General features: G+C 50.2%; 1 protein-coding gene across 4 annotated transcripts in view; it reads right to left on the minus strand.

Annotated features, from left to right (window-relative positions):
* LOC140185629 (uncharacterized) overlaps positions 1-27,918 on the minus strand; it is a 215,782-nt gene that overhangs the window by 159,006 nt on the left and 28,858 nt on the right. For 2 of the 4 annotated variants that reach the window (XR_011882681.1, XR_011882680.1), the window contains exon 2: positions 18,419-18,502. The gene's annotated coding sequence lies outside the window, so the exon portion shown is untranslated. Of the gene's footprint in view, positions 1-14,472; positions 14,564-15,079; positions 16,345-18,418; positions 18,503-27,918 lie in introns of those variants that run through there. The other 2 variants (XR_011882679.1, XR_011882682.1) reach the window with 2 other exon arrangements.

The following is a 27,918-nucleotide window of genomic DNA, read 5'->3' on the forward strand; positions in this document are numbered from 1 at the left end:
GCGGAGTGGGGAATGTGCAGTGGGGAATGTGGATTGGGGAATGATGATTGGGGAATGTGCAGTGGGGAAGGTGCAGTAGGGAATGTGGAGTGGGGAATGTGCAGTAGGGAATGTGGAGTGGGAATGTGGAGTGGGAAATGTGGAGTAGGGAATGTGCAGTGGGGAATGTGCAGTGCGGAATGTCGATTCGGGAATGTTCAGTGGGGAATACGGAGTGGGAAATGTGCAGTTGGGAATGTAGATTGGGGAATGTGGATTGGGGAATCTGGAGTGCGGAATGTGGAGTGGGTAATGTGGAGTGGGGAATGTGGATTGGGGAATGTGCAGGAGGGAATGTGCAGTGAGGAATGTGGATTGGGGAATGTGGAGTGCGGAATGTGCAGTGGGGAATGTAGATTGGGGAATGTAGATTGGAGAATGTAGAGTGGGGAACGTGGAGTGGGGAATGTGGATTGGGTAATGTGGAGTAGGGAATGTGGATTGGGGAATGTGGAGTAGGAAACGTGCAGGGGAGAATGTGGAGTGCGGAATGCGGAGTGGGGAATGTGGATTGGGGAATGTTGAGTGGGGAATGCGGAGTGGGAATGTGCAGTTGGGAATGTAGATTGGGAAATGTGGATTGGAGAATGTAGAGTGGGGAACGTGGAGTGGGGAATGTGGATTGGGTAATGTGGGGTAGGGAATGTGGATTGGGGAATGTGGAGTAGGAAACGTGCAGGGGAGAATGTGGAGTGCGGAATGCGGAGTGGGGAATGTGGATTGGGAAATGTTCAGTGGGGAATGCGGAGTGGGGAATGTGGATTGGGGAATGTTCAGTGGGGAATGCGGAGTAGGGAATGTGCAGTGGGTAATCTAGATTGGGGAATGTGGATTGGGGAATGTGGAGTGGGAAATGTGGAGTGGGAAATGTGAATTGGGGAATGTGGAGTAGGGAATGTGGATTGGGGAATGTGGAGTGGGGAATGTGCAGTGGGGAATGTGGAGTGGTGAATTTGCAGGACGGAATGTGGAGTGGGGAATGTGGATTGGGGAATGCGGATTAGGGAATGTGGATTGGGGAATGTGAAGTGGGGAATGCGGAGTGGGGAATGTGCCGTGGAGAATATGGATTGGGGAATGTGGATTGGGGATATTGATTGGGGAATGTGGAGTGGGGAATGTAGATTGGGGAATGTGCAGTGGGGAATGTGGAGTGGTGAATGTGCAGGAGGGAATGTGGAGTGGGGAATGTGGATTGGGGAATGTGCAGTGGGGACTGTGGATTGGGGAATGTTCAGTGGTGAATGCAGACTGGGGAATGTGCAGTGGGGATTGTGGATTGGGGAATGTGGAGTGCGGAATGTGCAGTGTGTAATGTGGATTGGAGAATCTGGAGTGGGGAATGTGGAGTGGAGAATGTAGATTGGGGAATGCGGAGTGGGGAATGTGGAGTGGGGAATGTTCAGTGGGGAATGTGGAGTGGGGAATGTTCAGTGGGGAATGTGGAGTGGGGAATGTTCAGTAGGTTATGTGGAGTGGGGAATGTGCAGTGGGGAATGTGGATTGGGGAATGTGGATTGAGGAATGCGCAGTGCGGAATGTGGAGTGGGGAATGTGCAGTAGGGAATGTGGATGGGGGAATGTGGAGTGTGGAATCTGGAGTGGGGAATGTGGAGTGGGGAATTTGGAGTAGGGAATGTGCAGTGGGGAATGTGCAGTGGGGAATATGGAATGGGGAATTTGGAGCGGGGAATGTGGATTGGGGGATGTGCAGTAGGGAATGTGGATAGGGGAATCTGGAGTGGGGAATGTGCAGTGGGGAATGTGGATTGGGGAATGTGGAGTGGGGAATGTGGATTGGGGAATGTGAATTGGGGAATGCGTAGTGGGGAATGTGGAGTTGGGAATGTACAGTGGCGAATGTGCAGTGGGGAATGTGGAGTGGGGAATGTACAGTGGGGAATGTGGAGTGTGGAATGTGGAGTAGGGAATGTGCAGTGGGGAATCTGGAGTCGGGTATGTGGAGTGGAGAATGTGCATTGGGGAATGTGCAGTAGGGAATGTGCAGTAGGGAATTTGGATTGGGAAATGTGGATTGGGGAATGTGCATTTGTGAATGTGCAGTGGGGAATGTGCGGTGAGGAATGTGGATTGGGGAATGTGGAGTGGGGAATGTGGATTGGGGAATGAGGATTGGGGAATGTGGATTGGGGAATGTGCAGTAGGGAATGTGGAGTGGGGAATGTAGAGTGGGGAATCAGGATTGGGTCATGCGGAATGGGGAATCTGGAGTGGGGATTGTGGATTGTGGAATGTCGAGTGGGCAATTTGGAGTGGGGCATGTGCAGTAGGGATGTGGAGTGGGGAATGTGGATAGGGGAAATTGGATTGGGGAATGTGGAGTGGGGAATGTGTAGTGGGGAATGTGGATTGGAGAATGTGGAGTGGGGAATGTGGAGTGGGGAATATGGCGTGCAGAATGTGGAGTTGGAAATGTGGAGTGCGGAATGTGGTTTGGGGACTGTAGATTGGGGAATGTTCAGTGGTGAATGCAGAGTGGGGAATGTGCAGTGGGGAATGTGGATTGGGGAATGTGAAGTGCGGAATGTGCAGTGGGTAATGTGGATTGGAGAATCTAGAGTGGGGAATGTGGAGTGGAGAATGTGGATTGGGGAATGCGGAGTGGGGAATGTGGAGTGGGGAATGTGCAGTGGGGAATGTGGAGTGGGGAATGTTCAGTAGGGTATGTGGAGTGGGGAATGTGCAGTGGGGAATGTGGAGTGGGGAATGTGCAGTGGGGAATGTGGATTGGGGAATGTGGAGTGTGGAATGTGGAGTGGGGAATGTGCAGTGGGGAATGTGCAGTGGGGAATATGGAGTGGGGAATTTGGAGCGGGGAATGTGGATTGGGGAATGTGCAGTAGGGATTGTGCAGTAGGGAATGTGGATAGGGGAATGTGGAGTGGGGAATGTGCAGTGGGGAATGTAGATTGGGGACTGTGAAGTGGGGAATGTGGATTGGGGAATGTGGATTGGGGAATGCGGAGTGGGGAATGTGGAGTTGGGAATGTACAGTGCGGAATGTGCAGTGGGGAATGTGGAGTGGGGAATGTGCAGTGGGGAATGTGGAGTAGGGAATGTGCAGTGGGGACTGAGGAGAGGGGAATGTGAAGTGGGGAATGTGGATTGCGGAATGTGGATTGGGGAATGCGGAGTGGAGAATGTGGAGTGGGGAATGCGGAGTGGGGAATGTCCAGTCCAGAATATGGATTGGGGAATGTGGATTGGGGAATATTGATTGGGGAATGTGGAGTGGGGAATGTAAATTGTGGAATGTGGAGTGCGGAATGTGCAGTGGGTAATGTGGATTGGGGAATGCGGAGTTGGGAATGTGGATTGGGGAATGTTCAGTGGAGAACGTGCTGTGGGGAATGTGCAATGCGCAATGTGGATTGGGGAATGTGCAGTGGGGAACGTGGAGTGGGGAATGTGGATTGGGGAAAGTGGAGTGGGGAATGTGGAGTGGGGAATGTGCAGTGGGGAATGTGGAGTGGGGAATGTGGAGTGGGGAATGTGCAGAGGGGAATGTGCAGTGGGGAATGTGGAGTGGGGAACCTGCAGTGCAGAATGTGGATTGGGGAATGTGCATGGGGAATGTGGAGTGGGGAATGCGGATTGGGGAATGTGGAGTAGGGAATGTGGAGTTGGGAATGTGCAGGAGGGAATGTGCAGTGGGGAAAGTGCAGTGCTGAATGTGGATTGGGGAATGTGCAGTGGGAATGTGGAGTGGAGAATATGGATTGGGGAATGTGGAGTGGGGAATGCGGAGTGGGGAATATGGATTGGTGAATGTGAATAGGGGAATGCGGAGTGGGGAATGTGGATTGGGTAATGTGGAATGGGGAATGCGAGTTAGGGAATGTGGATTGGGTAATGTGGAGTGGGGAATGCGGAGTGGGGAATGTGGATTGGGGAAAGCGCAGTGAGGAGTGTCGAGTGGGGAACGTGCAATGGGGAATGCGGGTGAACGGAATGTGGAGAGGGGAATGTGGATTGGGGAATGTGAATTGGGGAATGCGGAGAGGGGGATGTGGATTGGGTAATGTGCAGTGGGGAATGCGGAGTCGGGAATGTTGATTGGGGAATGTGGATTGGGGAAAGCGCAGTAGGGAATGTCGAGTGGGGAATGTGCAATGGGGAATGTGGGTGTACAGAATGTGGAGTGGGGAATGTAGAGTGCGGTATGCGAAGTGGGGAATGTGGAGTGGGGAATGTGGATTGTGGAATGTGGAGAGGGGAATGTGCAGTGGGGAATGTGTAGTGCGGAATGCGCAGTGGGGAATGTGGATTGGGGAATGCGGAGTTGGGAATATGGAGTGGGGAATGTGCAGTGGGGAATGTGCAGTGGGGAATGTGGAGTGGGGAATCTGCAGTGCAGAATGTGGATTGGGGAATGTGCATGGGGAATGTGGAGTGGGGAATGTGGAGTGGGGAATGCGGATTGGGGAATGTGGAGTAGGGAATGTGGAGTGGGGAATGTGCAGTGGGGAATGTGGCGTGCGGAATGCGGAGTGGGGAATGTGGATTGGGGAATGTTCAGTGGTTAATGCGGAGTGGGGAATGTGCAGTGGGGAATGTGGATTGGGGAATATTCAGTGGGGAATGCGGAGTGGGGAATGTGCAGTGGGGAATGTGGATTGGGGAATGTGGATTGGGGAATGTGCAGTGGGGAAGGTGCAGTAGGGAATGTGGAGTGGGGAATGTGCAGTAGGGAATGTGGAGTGGGAATGTGGAGTGGGAAATGTGGAGTAGGGAATGTGCAGTGGGGAATGTGCAGTGCGGAATGTCGATTCGGGAATGTTCAGTGGGGAATACGGAGTGGGAAATGTGCAGTTGGGAATGTAGATTGGGGAATGTGGATTGGGGAATCTGGAGTGCGGAATGTGGAGTGGGTAATGTGGAGTGGGGAATGTGGATTGGGGAATGTGCAGGAGGGAATGTGCAGTGAGGAATGTGGATTGGGGAATGTGGAGTGCGGAATGTGCAGTGGGGAATGTAGATTGGGGAATGTAGATTGGAGAATGTAGAGTGGGGAACGTGGAGTGGGGAATGTGGATTGGGTAATGTGGAGTAGGGAATGTGGATTGGGGAATGTGGAGTAGGAAACGTGCAGGGGAGAATGTGGAGTGCGGAATGCGGAGTGGGGAATGTGGATTGGGGAATGTTGAGTGGGGAATGCGGAGTGGGAATGTGCAGTTGGGAATGTAGATTGGGAAATGTGGATTGGAGAATGTAGAGTGGGGAACGTGGAGTGGGGAATGTGGATTGGGTAATGTGGGGTAGGGAATGTGGATTGGGGAATGTGGAGTAAGAAACGTGCAGGGGAGAATGTGGAGTGCGGAATGCGGAGTGGGGAATGTGGATTGGGAAATGTTCAGTGGGGAATGCGGAGTGGGGAATGTGGATTGGGGAATGTTCAGTGGGGAATGCGGAGTAGGGAATGTGCAGTGGGTAATCTAGATTGGGGAATGTGGATTGGGGAATGTGGAGTGGGAAATGTGGAGTGGGAAATGTGAATTGGGGAATGTGGAGTAGGGAATGTGGATTGGGGAATGTGGAGTGGGGAATGTGCAGTGGGGAATGTGGAGTGGTGAATTTGCAGGACGGAATGTGGAGTGGGGAATGTGGATTGGGGAATGCGGATTAGGGAATGTGGATTGGGGAATGTGAAGTGGGGAATGCGGAGTGGGGAATGTGCCGTGGAGAATATGGATTGGGGAATGTGGATTGGGGATATTGATTGGGGAATGTGGAGTGGGGAATGTAGATTGGGGAATGTGCAGTGGGGAATGTGGAGTGGTGAATGTGCAGGAGGGAATGTGGAGTGGGGAATGTGGATTGGGGAATGTGGATTGGGGAATGTGCAGTGGGGACTGTGGATTGGGGAATGTTCAGTGGTGAATGCAGACTGGGGAATGTGCAGTGGGGATTGTGGATTGGGGAATGTGGAGTGCGGAATGTGCAGTGTGTAATGTGGATTGGAGAATCTGGAGTGGGGAATGTGGAGTGGAGAATGTAGATTGGGGAATGCGGAGTGGGGAATGTGGAGTGGGGAATGTTCAGTGGGGAATGTGGAGTGGGGAATGTTCAGTGGGGAATGTGGAGTGGGGAATGTTCAGTAGGTTATGTGGAGTGGGGAATGTGCAGTGGGGAATGTGGATTGGGGAATATGGATTGAGGAATGCGCAGTGCGGAATGTGGAGTGGGGAATGTGCAGTAGGGAATGTGGATGGGGGAATGTGGAGTGTGGAATCTGGAGTGGGGAATGTGGAGTGGGGAATTTGGAGTAGGGAATGTGCAGTGGGGAATGTGCAGTGGGGAATATGGAATGGGGAATTTGGAGCGGGGAATGTGGATTGGGGGATGTGCAGTAGGGAATGTGGATAGGGGAATCTGGAGTGGGGAATGTGCAGTGGGGAATGTGGATTGGGGAATGTGGAGTGGGGAATGTGGATTGGGGAATGTGAATTGGGGAATGCGTAGTGGGGAATGTGGAGTTGGGAATGTACAGTGGCGAATGTGCAGTGGGGAATGTGGAGTGGGGAATGTACAGTGGGGAATCTGGAGTCGGGTATGTGGAGTGGAGAATGTGCATTGGGGAATGTGCAGTAGGGAATGTGCAGTGGGGAATTTGGATTGGGAAATGTGGATTGGGGAATGTGCATTTGTGAATGTGCAGTGGGGAATGTGCGGTGAGGAATGTGGATTGGGGAATGTGGAGTGGGGAATGTGGATTGGGGAATGAGGATTGGGGAATGTGGATTGGGGAATGTGCAGTAGGGAATGTGGAGTGGGGAATGTAGAGTGGGGAATCAGGATTGGGTCATGCGGAATGGGGAATGTGGAGTGGGGAATGTGGATTGTGGAATGTCGAGTGGGCAATTTGGAGTGGGGCATGTGCAGTAGGGATGTGGAGTGGGGAATGTGGATAGGGGAAATTGGATTGGGGAATGTGGAGTGGGGAATGTGTAGTGGGGAATGTGGATTGGAGAATGTGGAGTGGGGAATGTGGAGTGGGGAATATGGCGTGCAGAATGTGGAGTTGGAAATGTGGAGTGCGGAATGTGGTTTGGGGACTGTAGATTGGGGAATGTTCAGTGGTGAATGCAGAGTGGGGAATGTGCAGTGGGGAATGTGGATTGGGGAATGTGAAGTGCGGAATGTGCAGTGGGTAATGTGGATTGGAGAATCTAGAGTGGGGAATGTGGAGTGGAGAATGTGGATTGGGGAATGCGGAGTGGGGAATGTGGAGTGGGGAATGTGCAGTGGGGAATGTGGAGTGGGGAATGTTCAGTAGGGTATGTGGAGTGGGGAATGTGCAGTGGGGAATGTGGAGTGGGGAATGTGCAGTGGGGAATGTGGATTGGGGAATGTGGAGTGTGGAATGTGGAGTGGGGAATGTGCAGTGGGGAATGTGCAGTGGGGAATATGGAGTGGGGAATTTGGAGCGGGGAATGTGGATTGGGAAATGTGCAGTAGGGAATGTGCAGTAGGGAATGTGGATAGGGGAATGTGGAGTGGGGAATGTGCAGTGGGGAATGTAGATTGGGGACTGTGAAGTGGGGAATGTGGATTGGGGAATGTGGATTGGGGAATGCGGAGTGGGGAATGTGGAGTTGGGAATGTACAGTGCGGAATGTGCAGTGGGGAATGTGGAGTGGGGAATGTGCAGTGGGGAATGTGGAGTAGGGAATGTGCAGTGGGGACTGAGGAGAGGGGAATGTGAAGTGGGGAATGTGGATTGCGGAATGTGGATTGGGGAATGCGGAGTGGAGAATGTGGAGTGGGGAATGCGGAGTGGGGAATGTCCAGTCCAGAATATGGATTGGGGAATGTGGATTGGGGAATATTGATTGGGGAATGTGGAGTGGGGAATGTAAATTGTGGAATGTGGAGTGCGGAATGTGCAGTGGGTAATGTGGATTGGGGAATGCGGAGTTGGGAATGTGGATTGGGGAATGTTCAGTGGAGAACGTGCTGTGGGGAATGTGCAATGCGCAATGTGGATTGGGGAATGTGCAGTGGGGAACGTGGAGTGGGGAATGTGGATTGGGGAAAGTGGAGTGGGGAATGTGGAGTGGGGAATGTGCAGTGGGGAACGTGGAGTGGGGAATGTGGATTGGGGAAAGTGGAGTGGGGAATGTGGAGTGGGGAATGTGCAGTGGGGAATGTGGAGTGGGGAATGTGGAGTAGGGAATGTGCAGGGGAGAATGGGGAGTGCGGAAAGCGGAGTGGGGAATGTGGATTGCGGAATGTTCAGTGGGGAATGCGGAGTTCGGAATGCGCAGTAGGGAATGTGGATTGGGGAATGTTCAGTAGGGAATGCGGAGTGGGAAATGTGCAGTGGGGAATGTAGATTGGGGAATGAGGAGTGGGGAATGTGGAGTGGAGAATGTGGATTGGGGAATCTGGAGTAGGGAATGTGGATTGGGGAATGTGTAGTGGGGAATGTGCAGTGGGGAATGTGCAGTGGGGAAAGTGCAGGAGGGAATGTGCAGTGGGGAATGTGCACTGGGGAATGTGGATTGGGGAATGTGGAGTGGGGAATGTGGATTGGGGAATGCGGATTGGGGAACGTGCAGTGGGGAATGTGCAGTGGGGAATGTGCAATAGGGAATGTGCAGTGGGGAATGTGCACTGGGGAATGTGGAGTGGGGAATGTGGAGTGGGGAATGTGCACTGTGGAATGTGGAGTAGGGAAAGTGAAGTAGGAAATGTGGAGTGGGGAATGTGCAGTGGGGAATGTGCAGTGGGGAATGTGCAGTGGGGAACGTGGAGTGGGGAATGTGGATTGGGGAATGTTGATTGGGGAATGCGGAGTGGGGTATGTGGAGTGGGGAATGTGCAGTGGGGAATGTGGAGTAGGGAATGTGCAGTGGAAAATGTGGATTGGAGAATGTGGAGTGGGGAACGTGGAGTGCCGAACGTGGAATGGGGAATGTGGAGTGCGGAATTTGCACTGGGGAATGTGGATTGTGGAATGTTCATTGGGGAAATTGCAGTGGGGAATGTGGAGTAGGGAATGTGGAGTAGGGAATATGCAGGGGAGAATGTGGAGTGCGGAATGGGGAGTGGGGAATGTGGATTGGGGAATGTTCATTGGGGAATGCGGAGTGGCGTATGTGGATTGGGGAATGTTCAGTGGGGAATGCGGAGTGGGGAATGTGCAGTGGGGAATGTAGATTGGGGAATGTGGATTGGAGAATGTGGAGTGGGGAATGTGGAGTGGGGAATGTGGATTGGGGACTGTGGAGTAGGGAATGTGGATTGGGGAATGTGGAGTAGGGAATGTGCAGGGGAGCATGTGGAGTGCGGAATGCGGAGTGGGGAATGTGGATTGGGGAAATTTCAGTGGGGAATGCGGAGTGAGGAATGTGGATTGGGGAATGTTCAGTGGGGATTGTGGAGTAGGGAATGTGCAGTGGGGAATGTAGATTGGGGAATGTGGATTGGGGACTGTGGAGTGGGGAATGTGCAGTGGGGAATGTGGATTGGGGACTGTGGAGTGGGGAATGTGGATTGGGGAATGTGGATTGCGGAATGCGGCGTGTGGAATGTGGATTGGGGACTGTGGAGTGGGGAATGCGGAGTGAGGAATGTGGATTGAGGAATGCGCAGTGGGGAATGAGGAGCTGGGAATGTGGATTGGGGAATGTGGAGTGCGGAATGTGCAGTGGGTAACGTGGATTGGGGAATGCGGAGTTGGGAATGTGGAGTGGGAATTTGCAGTGGGGAATGTGCAATGCACAATGTGGATTGGGGAATGTGCAGTGGGGAACGTGGAGTGGCGAATGTGGATTGGGGAATGTGCAGTGGGGAATGTGGATTGGGGAATGTGGAGTGGGGAATGTGGATTGGGGAATGCGGATTGGGGAATGCGGAGTTGCGAATGTGGAGTGGGGGATGTGCAGCACGGAATGTGCAGTGGGGAATGTGCAGTGCGGAATGTAGATTGGGTAATGTTCAGTGGGGAATGAGGAGTAGGGATTGTGCAGTGGGAATGCAGATTGGGGAATGTGGATTGGGGAATATGGATTGGGGAATGTGGAGTGGGGAATGTGGAGTGGGAAATGTGGAGTAGGGAATGTGCAGCGGGGAATGTGGAGTGCGGAATGCGGAGCGGGGAATGTGGATTGGGGAATGTTCAGTGGGGAATGCGGAATGGGGAATGTGCTGTGGGGAATGCGGAATGGGGAATGTGCTCTGGGGAATGTGGATTGGAGAATGTGGAGTAGGGAATGTGGAGTGGTGAATGTGGATTGGGGAATGCGGAATGGGGAATGCGGAGTGGCGAATGTGCAGTGGGGAATGTGGATTGGGGAATGCGCAGTATGGAATGTGGAGTGGGGAATGTGCTGTCGGGAATGTGCAGTGGGGAACGTGGATTGGTGAATGTGGAGTGGGGAATGTGGAGTAGGGAATGTGCAGTGGGGAATGTGGATTGGGGAATGTGGAGTGGGGAATGTGCAGTGGGGAATGTGGAGTAGGGAATGTGAAGTGGGGAATGTGGATTCGGGAATGTGCAGGAGGGAATATGAGGTGGAGAATGTGGAGTGGGGAATATGCTGTGTGAATATGGATTGGGGAATGTGGAGTGGGGAATGTGCAGTGGGGAATGTGGAGTGGGGAATGTGCAGTGGGGAATGTGGATTGGGGAATGTGGAGTGGGGATTGTGGATTGGGGAATGTGGATTGGGAAATGCGGAGTGGGGAATGTAGATTGGGGAATGTGGAGTGGGGAATGCGCAGTCGGGAATGTGGAGTGGGGAATGTGGATTGGGGAATATTGAGTGGGGAATGTGCAGTGGGGAATATGCAGTAGGGAATGTGCAGTGGGGAATGTGGAGTGGGGAATGTGCAGTGGGGAATGTGTAGTGCGGAATGCGCAGTGGGGAATGTGGATTGGGGAATTCGGAGTTCGGAATGTGGAGTGGGGAATGTGCAGTGGGGAATGTGCAGTGCGGAATGTGGATTGGGGAATGCGCTTTGGGGAATGTGGAGTGGGGAACGTGGATTGGGGAATGTGGAGTGGGGAATGTGTAGTGGGGAATGTGGATTGGGGATTGTGGAGTGGGGAATGTGGAGTGGGGAATGTGCAGTGGGGAATGTGTACTGCTGAATGTGCAGTGGGGAATGTGGATTGGGGAATGCGGAGTTGGGAATGTGGAGTGGGGAATGTGCAGTAGGAAATGTGCAGTGGGGAATGTGGAGTGGGGAATGTGCAGTGCGGAATGTGGATTCGGGAATGTGCAGTAGGGAATGTGGAGTGGAGAATGTGGGGTGGGGAATGTGGATTGGGGAATGTGGAGTGGAGAATGTGGAGTGGGGCATGTGCAGTAGGGAATGTGGAGAGGGGAATGTGGATTGGGGAATGTGGAGTGGAGAATGTGTAGTGGTGAATGTGGAGTGGGGAATGTGGAATAGGGAATGTGCAGTGGGGAATGTGCAGTGGGGAATGTGGAGTGGGGAATGTGCAGTGGGGATTGTGTAGTGCGGAATGCGCAGTGGGGAATGTGGATTGGGGAATGCGGAGTTAGGAATGTGGAGTGGGGAATGTGCAGTCGGAAATGTGTAGTGGGGAGTGTGGAGTGCGGAATGTGCAGTGCGGAATGTGGATTGGGGAATGTGCAGTGGGGAATGTGGAGTGGGGAATGTGAATTGGGGAATGTGCAGTGGGGAATGTGGAGTGGGGCATGTGCAGTAGGGAATGTGGAGTGGGGAATGTGGATTGGGGAACGTGGAGTAGGGAATGTGCAGTGGGGAATGTGGAGTGCGGAATGCGGAGTGGGGAATGTGGATTGGGGAATGTTCAGTGGGGAATGCGGAGTGTGGTATGTGCAGTGGGGAATGCGGATTGGGGAATGTGCAGTTGGGAATGTGCAGTGGGGAATGTGGATTGGGGAATGTGCAGTGGGGATTGTGTCGTGCGGAATGCGCAGTGGGGAATGTGGATTGGGGAATGCGGAGTTAGGAATGTGGAGTGGGGAATGTGCAGTCGGAAATGTGTAGTGGGGAGTGTGGAGTGCGGAATGTGCAGTGCGGAATGTGGATTGGGGAATGTGCAGTGGGGAATGTGGAGTGGGGAATGTGAATTGGGGAATGTGCAGTGGGGAATGTGGAGTGGGGCATGTGCAGTAGGGAATGTGGAGTGGGGAATGTGGATTGGGGAACGTGGAGTGGAGAATGTGTAGTGGGGAATGTGGAGTGGGGAATGTGGAGTAGGGAATGTGCAGTGGGGAATGTGGAGTGCGGAATGCGGAGTGGGGAATGTGGATTGGGGAATGTTCAGTGGGGAATGCGGAGTGTGGTATGTGCAGTGGGGAATGCGGATTGGGGAATGTGCAGTTGGGAATGTGCAGTGGGGAATGTGGATTGGGGAATGTGGAGTGCGGAATGTGCAGTGGGAAATATGGATTGGGGAATATGGTTTGGGGAATGCGGAGTGGAGAATGTGGAGTGGGGAATGTGCAGTAGGGAATGTGCAGTGGGGCATGTTCAGTGGGGAATGTGGAGTGGGGAATGTGCAGTGCGAAATGTGCAGTGGAGAATGTGCATTGGGGAATGTGGATTGGGTAATTTGGAGTGGGGGATGCGGGGGTGCGGATGGGGTGACTAGGCTTGTATGCATGGTGCCTGCCAGTGGAAGTGGGATTCACCAACAGGAGGACGGTGTCTGTTTGTCACGGATGCACTTAAAGCTTTTGGTAACACTGGGAATGTTCCCAGGGTTCCATCGCTCATGGGAGAGCTCCACCTGCAGATCCCTTATGGAATGGCAGGAGCTGGGCAGGGAAGCTGGAGAGGTGGTTTGGCTAACTGAGGAGGGTTGACATCAGGCACCGTCCAGCCGAAGACAGGCTGGGACTTCATCTCCTGCAGCACAGGAGACTGAGGGGTGAACTTAGGGAGACCTTATGAAGACACACAGTCAATGTTTTAAAAACCGTTTCTTTCCCTCCACCTGAACTGTCCATAAAGTAGTAAATACTACTTCACAATTTTGCTTTCTTTTTGTACTATTTACTTTTTAATATATCTGTTATTGTAACTTATGATAATTTTTTTATTTATTGCACAGTACTGCTGCCATAAAACAACAAATTTCATGACAAAAATCAGTGAAAATAGACAGGATTCTGATGCTAAATGCACGTAGCATTTATCCCCAGGGAGACAGAACTAATCACAATAGAGCACAGGTTTAAGGTGAGAGGGGAGAGACGGAAAGGGAACCCAAGTAGCAACTTGTTCATCCAGAGGGAGATGGATATATGGAATGAGCTGCCAGAGGTAGTGGGTTAAGACAGGTACAATAGATTTGAAAGATTTGGACAGATATAGGGATAGGAGGGGTTTGGCGGGAAATGGGCCAATGATGGGCAAATGGGACGAGCTTGATAGGCACCATGGTTGGCATGGATGAGATGGGCCGAAGGGCCTTTTTCTCTGCTCTATTACTCCATGGCTGTGACCTGCACCATGGCACTATTGGATGCAGTCTGAAAAACAACCCAAGTACGAGGGATGATTGATAAGTTTGTGGCCTAGGGTAGAAGGAGTCAACTTTAGAAAACCTAGCACATTTATTTTTCCTGCATTTACACACTTAGTCCAGTGGTCGTGGCGCATATGGATCCCTTCTTTGTAGAAGTCGGTGTCTTGGACCTCCAGAAAGTGGTCCACAACACGGGTGATTGATAAGTTCGTGGCCTAAGGTAGAAGGAGATGAGGAGAAACTGCAAACTTTCTGCATTTTCACTCAAAGAGTTGAGCTGCACGTGCATGTAACGAGAGCTGTATAACTCATCTCCTTCTACCTTATCACGAACTTATCAATCACCCTGCTGTGCACCACTTCTACAAAGAAGGGATCCATGTGCTCCACGACCGCTGGACTAAGTGTGTACATGTAGGAGGGGAATATGTTGAAAAATAAATGTACTAGGTTTTCTAAAATTGACTCCTTCTACCTTAGGCCATGAACTTATCAATCACCCCTCGTAAACCAGGCAGCCATTCTGAAGGCCTGTATGTTCTCTGTGTAACCCACACTCTGCACTTGGAGCCCTGGAGGGAGAGCACGAGGAGAAGAGGTTAGTTACTGAAGCTGCTGGTAGATGTCGAATGGCTCCATGTTGTGGCGGGAGTGGGGTGGTAAAGTTCAAACCTGCAGACTGGGGGTGTGGGGTGGGGGGAAGGCAGCAAAATACCACAGCTTGTCCCTGGGATTGTCCAGCCGTGGGTCGTAATCAAGGATGTAATGCTGAGGCTCTATGAAGCATTGGCCAGGCTTTGTTTGGAGCATTGTGAGCAGGTTTGGGCCACTGTATGTAAGAGAGGATGTGCCGGCCTTGAGAAGGTTTACAAGATTGGTCCTGAGAAGGAAAGGGTTAATGTCTGAGGAGTGTTTGATGGCTCTGGCCCTGTACTCACTGGAGTTCAGAAGAACGAGAGGGAATCTCATTCAGATCTATCAAACATTGCGAGGTGGGCATGGACAGGATGTTTCCAATAGTGGGAGAGTCTATGATCAGAGGGAATTAGAATTAGTATTGGAATTGGCTTTATTTCTTACATCCTTCACATACACGAGGAGTAAAAATCTTTACGTTACCTCTCCATCTAAATGTGCAGTGTGTAGTCATAGTAATTTATAATAAATAGAACAGTCAATGTAACAGAAATACACTCAAATCAGTGTGTCCTTTTAGAAGAGAAATAGGGACGAATTTCTTTAGCCAGAGGATGTTGAATCTGTGGAATTCATTGTTACAGACAGCTGTGGAGGCCAAGTCAATGGCTACACAATGGATTCTGGTTAATTAGGACACAACGGGACCATAAAATTTTGGCCTAGTTAAGTGGTTGCCACAATTAGATGAAGTTTCATGGAAATAGTTAAAAAGGTATCAAAAAGACAAACTGAGTAGCAAATTACATATTTAAATTAAATACAGGACAAATTAAAACACTACCAATGTTATTACAGTAGTCAAAGTCAAAGTAAAATTTATTATCAGAGTACACACATGTCACCGCATACAACCCTGAGATGCTTTTTCTGCGGGCATGCTTAGCAGATCTATAGAACAGTAACTGTAAACAGGATCAATGAACATGCAAATATAAATAAATAGCAATAAATAATGAGCATGAGAGATGGCAAGATACAACAGTCCTTAAATGAGTGTAGTTATCCCCTTTTGTTCAAGAGCCTGATGGTTGAGGGGTAGTAACTGCTCTTGAATCTGATGGTGCGAATCCTGAGGCACCAGTACCTTCCACCTGATGACAGCAGAGCCTGGGTGGTGAGGATCTTTGACGATGGATGCTGCTTTCCTATGGCACTACTCCTTGTAGATGTGCTCAATGGTTGGGAGGGTTTTACCCATGATGTACTGGGCTGAATCCACTACCTTTTGTAGGATTTTCCACTCAAGGGCATTGGTGTTCCCATAACAGGCCATAATACAGCCAGTCAATACACTTTCCACCTCACATCTACAGAAGTTTGCCAAGGCTTTTGATGACATGTCGAATCTCCGCAGACTCCTGAGGAAATAGAGGTGCTTCATGCTTTCTTCACAATTATACTTATACGATGGGTCTAGGACAGATCCTCTGAGATAGTGACATCAGGAACTTAAAGTTACTGACCCTCTGCCACCTCAGATTCTCCGATGACTTCTGACTCATGGACCTCTGGTTTCTCTCTCCTGACATCTACAATCAGTTCCTTAGTTTTATTGAGATTGAGTAAGAGGTTGTTGTTATGACACTACTCAGACAAATTTTCGATCTCCCTCCTGTATGCTGATTCATCGTCCCTATTGATACAGCCCACAACAGTGGTGTCATCAGCAAACTTGTATCTGGTGTTGGAGCTGTACTTAGCCACACAGTCATAGGTGTAAAGCGAGCAGAGCAGAGAGCTAAGTACACATTCCTGTGGTGTTCCTGTGCTGATGGAGATTGTGGAGGAGATGCTTTTGCCAATCCAGTCTGACCGGGGTCTACATGTGAAGAAATCCAGAATCCAATTGATTACACAAGGGGGTATTGAGGTCCAGGTCTTGGAGTTTGCTGATTAATTTTGAGGGGTGATGGTATTAAATGTTGAGCTGTAATCGATAAAGAGCATGCTGATATATGTCCAGATGTTCCAGGGTTGTGTGAAGAGCCTATGAGATGGCACCTGTTGCTTCAATAGGCAAATTGGAGCAGATCCAAGTCACGATTCAGATAGGAGCTGGTATGCTTCAACACTAGCCTCTGAAAATATTTCATCACTGTGGCTGTGTGTCACTGTAATATAAAACTGTGAATTAGTTTCTAATAGCTATTGATGGAGGAATTCATCCAGTGTACACTGCCATGGATGGGGTGACCGGGGGGGGGGGGGGCACCTCTGGTGAAGGTGCTTGTCATGTCCATTCTGGGGCAGCTCACTCACCTTCGATCCCCACCAGACACTCAGCTCTCACCTGTGGCTCCAGGTCGCTGTTTGCATGTGACAGCTACCACACCCAGGTACACTGCTTTTACAGACGGTGCTAAACCAGTTGAGGGTAACCGACGGGCCTCATACCAGAGTGAGATAGGGACATGTGTGTCATAGAGTAGCGTGTGAAGTCAGCCGCGGAGGACAGGGCAAATGAGAACAAAGGTGAGATCTAACGGATCGGCCAAGAAGGCAGTTCTGCAACACTTTGTGGAGAGCAAAGGGCATGATAAGGCACAGAAGAAGTCATGGTTATCCACTACATACAAGGAAGGTCCCAGTTTGTGGTGACTACCTTACCAATGAAACTGTGTCAATGCAACGGCTTTTCAACTTTACAGGTTTCCCCGTCATCACCGGATACGACGTACAACCAACACGGTGCCATGTTCTTTCGATTGACACTAAATGAACAAAATTAGTACAGGCACCTAGTGCAGATTATGGACAAAGCTTTCGATGATTGCATCCTCATAATCTTCGTTTTCATTGTAACATTGAAGATAATTGTCGATACCTTCAAATTCTTCGTAGTTCCTAACTTGTTGAAATAGTGGAATCGTTTCATTTTCACTCCTGGCCGTTTCCGGCATCTCCAAGCCTGAATGCTTGAAACCAGAGTGAGCAAAACAGTTCTAAATTGTCTTGTTGCTTATATCCTACCAACTATCAGTGACAAAAAAACATTGTTTATTGAACATAAGTACATGCAACTGATGCTATTTAAAAACTGTTCGCTCTAAGCACGGTGTAGTGTCTAATGGTCGTACAACTGTTTCAGCAGTGGGCAAACTGCGGTGGGTCGAAGTTCTCTGTGAGGGTAGTCATGGTATGCATTAACTGCAGCCTCTCGAAACTTCATGATGATGGATGTCAGAGTCACTGGGCGGTAGACATTAAGTCACGTTATCTTGTTTCTCTTAAAGATGATAGTGGTCTTGAAGCAGGTGGGAATCTCAGAGTAAAGTAGAGAGAAGTTAAAGATGTCTGAAAAGACTCTCCAGCTGATCTACACAGAATCTAAGAACATGGGCAGCGTCACCATCCAGGCCAGGTGCTTTCCATGAGTTGACTCTCCAGAAAACTGATCGTACGTCCGCAACGGTAACTGTGCGTTTGGATGCATTCTGGGCAGTTCCCACAAATCGAAGGACCAGCTCACACTGAGGCAGCTCTCATTACTTCACAAAGTCTTTAATCACGGAGAAAGAGTAATAGAAACTTGTCATTAAGTGGGTATGGGGAGAAGAGGGAGTGCGTGTACTGGATGTCCGCAAGAGTTGAATCTTGGTAGTATATGGTGACATATATGTACTTTGATAATAAATTTACTTTGAAATCTTTGTACTTTGAGGAGATGGAAAGGGTACAAGAACAGTTTTTGCTCCCCCCCGCCCCCAACCCCGACAACAAGAGCATGAATTTTACTTTGACTCTGGAGACATTCATGTGACCAAGCTGATTGCGATGTGAAATATTCTGTCTGTTTTACTGGGGAGAAAACTCAGGTCTTAATAAACACCATCTTAATGTGACACACAATTCATTATTCAAAAAAATGTAAATAGTTTAATAAAAATGTTGCTGTTTGAAAAATTATTCATTTTAAATAAATAATATACAGGTTTAATAACTTATGTCACACTTTGAGTTATGGGACCTTGGTTTACTAAATAATGTAATGCTCCCTATAAATTATTCATTATTTTATGAACAACACAATTTTCTGATACATAATGCTTCACCAATTGTTGGGCTTTTATTGCTTCAATATAGAGGCTTGCTCTTAGATTTTCTTATTAACTCCCAAACTTCTCGTTTTTTTAAATTTTATTTGTTGAACATGTGAGTGTATTACTGAGCAAATCTTCCACTTACAGCACGCTGGCATCTGATTGTAATATTGCTCCATGTCATGTCCCGAGCCTGATCGAGGAATCAGACAACTCCACCACCAAATGTCTATGTTAAGGGAACATAAAACAACCATTATCAAGAGCAGAAAGTGAATTATTTCCTTCTCTCTCACCCACATTGCCTCCTCTTCTATCTCCTAACTTTCTGATTTCAATGGTGTTGAAGATGTTCACCTTTCTCAGAGGAGAATGAAGTACTCTTGGGTATTACTGGACTAGCTTGTTTAACTCAGAGGACGGAAACATCTCACTTGTCGGCTATGTGAAGGTGCAGGTGGAGGGGTTTTCCTGCACTTACAAATACCTTGGATTTTTTTAAACCAGTTTTGGTCTCAGTGTTGTAGGAAGCAGGAAGCAATGGTCCAATGGGGAGGCACTGTGGTGTAGTGGTTATAAGAATAAGGCATCCGATAGTCTTGCGAGACCATGGATCTGCACCTGGAAAGTCTTCACTCTCCAGGGCGCAGGCCTGGGCAAGGTTGTATGGAAGACCAGCAGTTGCCCATGCTGCAAGTCTCCCCTCTCCATGACACCAATGTTGTCCAAGGGAAGGGCATTAGGACCCATACAGCTTGGCACCAGTGTCGTCACAGAGCAATGTGTGATTAAGTGCCTTGCTCAAGGACACAACACGTTGCCTCAGCTGGGGCTCGAACTCGCGACCTTCGGGTCGCTAGTCCAATGCCTTAACCACTTGGCCATGTGCCCACACGTGTAGTGGTTAGCCTAACACTATTACGGTGCCAGCAACGCAGGTTCAAATCCCGCTGCTGCCTATAAGAGGTCTGCGTGTTCTCCTCGTGACTGCATGGATTTCCTCTGGGTGCTGCGTTTTCCTCCCACACTCCAGAGACATACATAGGGTAGTAGGTGAACTGGTCACCTTGGATGTAATTAGGTAGCACAGGCTCACCGGGCCAGAAATGCCTGTTACCCTAAATAAAAAATAACAGCAAGATAAAATGAGAAATATCCTTCAGAAAATAAAAGGAGTGAAAGAAAGGATATATTTTTGCTCTGTAGTGTTCAATTCTCAGATTTCAGGCTCGGATTCATTTAGTTATCACACACATACACTGAAATGCATCATTTGCGTTAACAATCAACTCTTCCTATGGATGAGCTGGGGGGCAGCCCGCAAGTGACGCCATACTAACATAGCGTGTCCGTAATGCTCAGCTGAACAACACAAACAACAACAACAGCAAAACTAGTTCCCTCCACCACCCCGCCCCCCACACCCATGTTCACACAAACAGGCCTCCAGTCCCAGGATAATCTGCCTCTGGCCTTCCAGTTTTCGCTCCCGGCTTCTCAGATTCGCAGACATTGGGCCGCAACTTCAAGCTTTACCCCACGACTTGCTGATCACGAGTTTGACCTTCGGGCTGCAACATCTGGACTTGCACAGACCTCAGTCCCCAACGACCTGGGTCCTTGTGATTCCTCAGCTCCCTCCCTCCTGCCTCTACAGGTGACAGTGCTGTGGTGTGTACCATCTACAGAACGTTCCTGGGGAGGGAGGAATGGGGGCTTGCTTTGTGGCTGGCTGTGCTCTGTGTTGTTCTGTCAAACACTGTGGACTTTCATTTGTGCCAGAATGTGTGGCTGCACTTACTGGCTGCCCTCAGTCCATCCTTAGACTGCGTTGGTTGTTAACAGAAAGGGCGCATTTCACCGTACGCTTCCATGTGCAAGCGATAAATAAATCTGAATCAGTTATGTTCACAGACTATTCCAACAGAAACACACGACCCCCGCCAAGAAAGGCAGGAGCAGCAGGTAAGGAGGAACAACACCACCCTCCACCATCTAATTGTACATTTTTGGTACATTTTTTTTGCTGGCGGTTTGATGTTTATCTTTAGAAGCTTTTGTATGACGCATGGCTCCGGGGTTGAACACCTAATGGGTTTTTTTTCCCTCACTTTTTCTCGCTTAGTAAGGTTTTTTTTTTCTCTTTTTTTTCCATCACCAAAAATTTTTTCAATCTTTGTTTTTTTTCTTGAGACATTGTAAGTGTTGTTTACTTCGATGTACTCTTGTAAATTTTGGATAATAATAATAAAAAGATTTGAAAGAAACAGTTGACATTCCAGACCAAGACCCTTCATCAGGAAGTCTCAGCCCGAACATTGACTGTCTACGCTTTTCCCAGATTCTACCTGTCCTGCTGAGTTCCTCCAACATTTAGTGTTTTTTGCTTTAGATTTTCTCGTGTTGACACATTTCACCATATGTTTTGGTGTGCATGTGATAGATAAATGGATCTGAATCTGAAAAAAAGGAGGAACACTATCACCCCCAAGTTCCCCTCCAGGTCCCATGCCATTCCAAGTGGGAAATACCTCCCCTCTCCTCCATCGTCACTGGGTGTAAACCCCAAAACTCCCTCCCCTAAAGCACCAAGGGAGCACCTCCTCCAGAAATGGCTGCAGCAGTTTCAGAAGACAGTTGTAACAGCGGCAGTACGTGCTGGTCTGGAAGTGACGTCCGATACCAGGAGACAAATAAGTGGAAGAAAATATGAGGCTGTGAAGTGGCAAGGGTCTCATGTTGATACATGAATTAATGGGCAGGGTCATGATAGCACAGGAAGGGTTAGTGGGTCTGGACAGTCACAGTGGAAAAGGAAGGGTTAATGGAGTTGGGTTGCAGGCAGTCAGAGGTACAGGAAGAGTTACTGGACTGCAAGTGGATAGTTACACATTGGTACAGGAAGGGTTAAAGCGCTGGGGAAGGTGCAGTTGCACATGGGTAAAGGGAGGATTAATAGGGCTGAGGAATGGGAGGATTGTGGTGGAGGAAGGGTTAATGGGGCTGGTGTGCAGGCAGATATATGGTGGTACAGGAATGGTTAATGGGCTGAAGTGTTCTGTTAATGATACAGTAAAGGTTAATAGTCTGGGGAGAGGGCAGTTAAGTGGTACTGGAGGATTATGGTCTGGGGAGTGGCCAATTAGTGGTACAGAAATGTATAATGGTCTGAGGAGTTGACTGTTAGTGGTACAGGAAGGGTTAATTGTATGGGAGTGGGCAGAGTGGTACAGAAAGGGTTAATGGTCTGGATGGCCAATAAGTGGTACAGAAAGGGTTAATAGTCTGGGATGGACAGGTAGTGGTACAGGAAGGGGTAATTGAGATGGCATAGTGGTACAGGACGGGTTAATGGTCTAGGATGGCCAATTAGTGGTACAGGAAGGGTTAAAAGTCTGGGGAGTGGGCAGTTAGCAGCACAGGAAGGGTTAATGGCTTGGGTGAGCGGGCAGGGTCCTGCACATTATCTGCCAGCGTTAGTGAGTTGAAGGCAGCCAGGTTACTGATAAGCTCTGGTGCCGACTGCTTGGCTTCCTGCCCCCTCACCAAAAGCAGCAGAGGGTGTCAGCCCGCGATCAGGGCCAGTCCAGCCCACACTGCAGGAGAAGCCCCAGACACCAGCGCCGACCGATATGGTCAGGCCAGACAACACCAGCCCTTCCTCCCAGCTGCCTCATCGCAATGGTGTTAGGTGCAGTGGACTCCCAGAAGAGGATTCTGTTCTGAATCACTCCCTGATCATCAATCATTACACCAACCTCCCTTAAACAAGTTCACTGTCCCCAAGCAGAGAGGGGATGAAGGGGGAGAGCGTTCCCGGGCTGTGGGACATTCTGTGTGTGGGGAGAGGGGGGTGACGGGGAGAGGGGATGAAGGGGGAGAGTGTTCCTGGTCTGTGGGACAATCTGTGTGTGGGGAGAGGGGGTGAGGGGGAGAGGGGATGAGGGGGAGAGTGTTCCTGGGCTGTGGGACAATCTGTGTGTGGGGAGAGGGGGTGAGGGGGAGAGGGGATGAGGGGGAGAGTGTTCCTGGTCTGTGGGACATTCTGTGTGTGGGGAGAGGGGTGAGGGGGAGAGGGGATGAAGGGGGAGAGCGTTCCCGGGCTGTGGAACATTCTGTGTGTGGGGAGAGGGGTGAGGGGGAGAGGAGATGAAGGGGAAGAGCGTTCCCGGGCTGTGGGACATTCTGTGTGTGAGGAGAGGGGGTGAGGGGGAGAGGGAATGAGGGGGAGAGTGTTCCTGGTCTGTGGGACATTCTGTGTGTGGGGAGAGGGGGTGGTGTGAGGGGGGAGAGTGTTCCCGGGCTGTGGGACATTCTGTGTGTGGGGAGAGGGGGTGGGGGGGAGGGGATGAAGGGGGAGAGGGGATGAGGGGGAGAGTGTTCCTGGTCTGTGGGACATTCTGTGTGTGGGGAGAGGGGTGAGGGGGAGAGGGGGAGAGGGGGAGGGGGATGAGGAGGGAGAGCGTTCCCGGGCTGTGGGACATTCTGTGTGTGAGGAGAGGGGGTGAGGGGGAGAGGGATGAGGGGGGAGTGTGCCTGGGCTTTGGGACATTCTATGTGTGGGGAGAGGGGTGAGGGGGAGAGGGATGAGGGGGAGAGTGTTCCTGGTCTGTGGGACATTCTGTGTGTGGGGAGAGGGGGTGAGGGGGAGAGGGGATGAGGGGGAGAGTGTTCCTGGTCTGTGGGAGATTCTGTGTGTGGGGAGAGGGGGTGAGGGGGAGAGGGGAAGAGGGGGAGAGTGTTCCTGGGCTGTGAGACATTCTGTGTGTGGGGAGAGGGGGTGGGATGAAAGGGGAGAGTGTCCGTGGTCTGTGGGACAATCTGTGTGTGGGGAGAGGGGGTGGGGGGCAGAAGGATGAGGGGGGAGTGTGCCTGGGCTTTGGGACATACTGTGTGTGGGGAGAGGGGGTGAGGAGAAGAGGGGATGAAGGGGGAGAGGGGATGAGGGGACAGGGGATGAGGGGGAGACATTCTGTGGGTGGGAAGATGGGGTGAAGAGGGAGATTATCAGTGGGTGGGAACGGAGGTGATGGTGGAGAGTGCCTTTGGGCTGGGCCATTATATGAGCAGGGAGAGGGGGTGAAGGGGGAGCGTATCTGTGAGCTGTGGGACATTCTGTGGACCGGGAGAGGGGGTGAAGGGGGAGAGTATCTGTGAGCTGTGGGACATTCTGTGGACCGGGAGAGGGGGTGAAGAGGGAGAGTGTCCTTGGGACGGGAGAGGGGCTGATGTGGGAAGAGTGTCCGTGGACTGTGGAACATTCTGTGGATGGGGGGGGGGAGATTGTCTGTGGGTGGGGAGAGGGAGGTTGATAAAGGAGAGTACTGTGGGCTGTGGGGCATTCTGTGGGAGGGGACAGGGGTTGATGTGGAGAGTATCCATGGCCAGTGGGAGGGGATGCAATAGCTAGGGAGAGGTTTGATAGAGGAGAAAGTCTGTGGCCTTGATATCAGTATTAGTTTATTCTTGTCACGTGTATAGTTACAGTGAGAACCTCAGTGTGCCATCCATGTAAATCACATCACAGAGGTTGCTCAAGGTAGTTAAAAAGTAAACAGGATAATGTGTTAACATTACAGAGAAGGAGCAGTGCTGGCAGACAAATGAAGTACTACTGCCGTACTGAGGTGGAATGGGAGATCAGGAGTCTATCTTTCAATGTGCGAGTTGTCTGTAACAGCAGTGGGACCTTCCAGGGGTGGGGAGAGTCTGTGATGGGAGAGGGTGCTCATGGACTGTAGGAGATTTTATGAGTGTGGAGAACTGTTTGCTGGGGGGAGCCAGCGACAGGGTGAGTTGTGGACAGGGGAGATGGTGATGGGGGGTAGTTGTGGGCGGGTGTTGGTGATGGGGGGAGCTGGTGACGGGAGGAATTGGTCATACAGTCATAGAAAAGTACAGCACAGAAACAGGCCCTTCGACCCATCTAGTCCATGCCAAGCCATTTAAACTGCCCATTCCGATTGACCGGCACCGAGCATATCCCCGTTCCACACCCTCACATCCTCCTGAGTGAAGACATTTCCCCTCATGTTCCTCTTAAACTTTTCACCTTTCAACCTTAACCCATGACATCTAGTTGTAGCTCCACCCAACCCCAATGGAAAAAGCCTGCCTGCTTTTACCCTATCTACACCCTTCATAATTTTGTATACCTCTATCAGATCTCCCCTCAATGTCCACATCCCAAGAAATGAAGACCTCCTTATAACTCGGGTCCTCTAGTCCAGGTAATATCCTTGTAAATTTTCTCTATACTCTTTCAACCATACTTATATCTTTCATGTAGGTAGGTGACCAAAACTGCACACAATACTCCAAATTAGACCGCATCAACATCTTATACAACTTCAACATAACATCCTATCTCCTGTAATCAATACCTTGATTTATGAAGGCCAATGAGCCAAAAGCTTTCTCTATGACCCTATCTACCTGTGACACCATTTTCCATGAATTATGGACCTGTATTTCCAGATCCCTCTGTTCTACTGCACTCCTCAGAACCCCACCATTCACCATGTAAGACCTCCCCTGGTTGGTCCTTCCAAGTGCAACACCTCGCACTTGTCTGCTTTAAATTCCATCAGTCATTTTCAGCCCATTTTTCTAGATGGTCCAGATCCTGCTGCAAGATCTGACAGTCTTCCTTGCTGTCCATTAAACCCCAAACCTTGGTGTCATTGGCAAATTTGCTGACTCAATTAACAACATTATCATCCAGTCACTGATATAGGTGACAAGCAACAATGGATCCAGCAGCGATCCCTGCGGCACCTCACTAGTCACAACCCTCCAGTCAGAGAAGCAACTTCCCCCACAAAGCCAATGTCTAATCCAATTTACTACCTCATCTTGAATACTCAGCAACTGAACCTTCTTGACCAGCCTCCCATTTGGGACCTTGTCAAATGCCTCGCTAAGGTCCACATAGACAACATCCACTTCCTTGCCTTCATCGACTTTCCTGGTAACTTTCTTGAAAGCTATAAGATTGGATAGACATGACCTGCCATGCATGAAGCCATGCTGACTATCCCTAATCAGTCCATGCCTGTCCGAATACTCACATATCCAGTTCCTTAGAATACCTTCCAATAACTTTGCCACTACTGATGTCAGGCTCACCAAGGGAACAACTCATCAGGCCCTAGGGATTTGTCCACCCTAATTTGCCTCAAGACAGCAAACACCTCCTCCTCTGTATTCTGTATAGGGTCTATGACTTCGCTGCTGCTTTGCCTCACATCTATAGACTGTGACTGTCTACTGAGTAAATACAGATGCAAAAAATCCATTTAAGATCTCCCCTATCTCTTTTGGCTCCACACAAGGATTACCATTCTGATCTTCCAGAGGACCAGTTTTGTCCCTTGCTATCCTTTTGCTCTCAACGTACCTGTAGAATCCCTCAGAATTCTCCTTCACCTTGTCTGCTAGGCCTACTTCATGCCCTCTCCTGATTTCTTTCTTTTGTGTTCTCTTGCATTTCTTATACTCCACAAGCACCTCATTGGTTCCTATCTGCCTATGTCTGCTACGCATCTCTTCTTTTATCTTAACTAGGGCCTCAATATCTCTTGAAAACCAAGGTTTCCTAAATCTGTTATCTTTACTTTTCACTCTGACAGGCAAGCTTTGTACTCTCAAAATTTCACTTTTGAAGGCCTCCCGCTTAACAAGTTCACCTTTGCCAGAAAACAATCCCAATCCACACTTCCCAGACCCTTTCTGAAGCCATCAGAATTGGCCTTTCCCCAGTTTGGAATCTCAACCTGCAGAACAGACATACCTTTTTCCATATTTACTTTAAAACTAATAGCATTATGATCATTAGATCCAAAGTGTCCCCCTACACAAACTTCAGTCACCTACACTGTCTCATTCCCTAACAGCAGATTAAGTATTACACACCCTCGTGTTGGGACTTCCACGTACTGATTAAGGAAACTTTCCTAAACACAGTTGACCAGCTCTGTCCCACCTAGTCCTTTACAGAATGGGGTTCCCATTCAATACGTGGAAAATTGAGATCACCTAATATACCAGCCTTATGCTTCCTGCACAGTCTGTGATCTTTCTACAAATTTGTTCCTCTAAATCCCACAGGCTATAGGCTGGTCTATAATAGAGCCCAATTTGCATGGTCATATCTTTCTTTTTCCTCAGTTCCACCTATAAAGACTCACTAGATGAGTTCTCCAGTCTGTCCTGACTGAGCTCTGCCATGACGTTTCTCCTGACGTTGATCCCTCCTGCTTTGTCACATCTAAATCAACGGAACTCCGGAATATTGAGCTGCTAATCCTGCAATTCCTGCAACTGGGTCTCACTAATGGCTACAATATCATAAATCCCTGTGTTGGTCCATGATCTGAGCTCATCTGCCTTTCCTACAATACTTCTTGCACTAAAATATGCACAGTTCAGAACATTACTCGCACCTGCTCACCATGCTTGGTGATGGGGTGGGGGGGATGTGACTGGGTGGGGGCTGATATGTGGATGAGGGGGAGTTGTGGGCAGGGGAAGTTGGTGATAGGGGAAAGTTGTGGATGGGGGGAATTGTGGACGGGGTAGTTGAGGGTGGAGGGGAGTTGTGAATGTGCGAATTCAGTGACGGAGAGTTAGCGGTGGGGGGGAGTTGTGGATGGGGGAGTGGTGGACAGGGGGAGTTGAGGGTGGAGGGGAGTTGTGGTTGGGGGGAGTTGTGGATGGGGGAGTTGTGGATGGGGAGTTGTGGATGGGTGAGTGGGTGGGCAGGGGGAGTTGAGGGTGGAGGGGAGTTGTGGTTGGGGGGAGTTGTGGATGGGGGGAGTTGTGGATGGGGAGTTGTGGATGGGGGAGTGGTGGACAGGGGAGTTGAGGGTGGAGGGGAGTGGATGGGGGGAGTTGTGGATGGGGGGTTTGTGGATGGGGAGTGGTGGACAGGGGGAGTTGAGGGTGGAGGGGAGTTGTGGTTGTGGGGAGTTGTGGATGGGGGAGTTGTGGATGGGGGGAGTTGTGGATGGGGGTGGAGGAGAGTTGTGGATGTGCAGACTCAATGACAGGGAGAGTTGGTGATGGGGGAGTTGTGGATGGAGGGAGTTGAGGATGGGGGAGTTGAGGGTGGAGGAGAGTTGTGGTTGGGGGAGCTGTGGACGGGACAGTTGAGGGTAGGGGGAGTTGTGGATGTGCAGACTCAATGACAGGGAGAGTTGGTGATGGGGGAGTTGTGGATGGAGGGAGTTGAGGATGGGGGAGTTGAGGGTGGAGGGGAGTTGTGGTTGGGGGGAGTTGTGGATGTGGGGAGTCAGTGACAGGGAGAGTTAGTGATGGGGGAGTTGTGGATGTGGGAGTCAGTGACAGGGAGAGTTAGTGACAGGGGAGTTGTGGATGGGGAAGTTATGAACAGGAGAGTTGAGTGTGGAGGGGAGTTGTAGATGGGTGGGGTCAGTGACAGGGAGAGTTAGTGATGAGGGGGCTGAGTTGTGGATGGGGGAGTTGAGTGTGGAGGGGAGTTGTGGATGTGCGGAGTCAGTGACAGGGAGAGTTAGTGACGGGGGAGTTGTGGTTGGGGGAGTTGTGGATGTGGGGAGTCAGTGACAGGGAGAGTTAGTGACGGGGGAGTTGTGGATGGGGAAGTTACGAACAGGAGAGTTGAGA

Source organism: Mobula birostris, chromosome 21 (genome assembly GCF_030028105.1).
Source record: "Mobula birostris isolate sMobBir1 chromosome 21, sMobBir1.hap1, whole genome shotgun sequence".
Taxonomy (NCBI): domain Eukaryota; kingdom Metazoa; phylum Chordata; class Chondrichthyes; order Myliobatiformes; family Myliobatidae; genus Mobula; species Mobula birostris.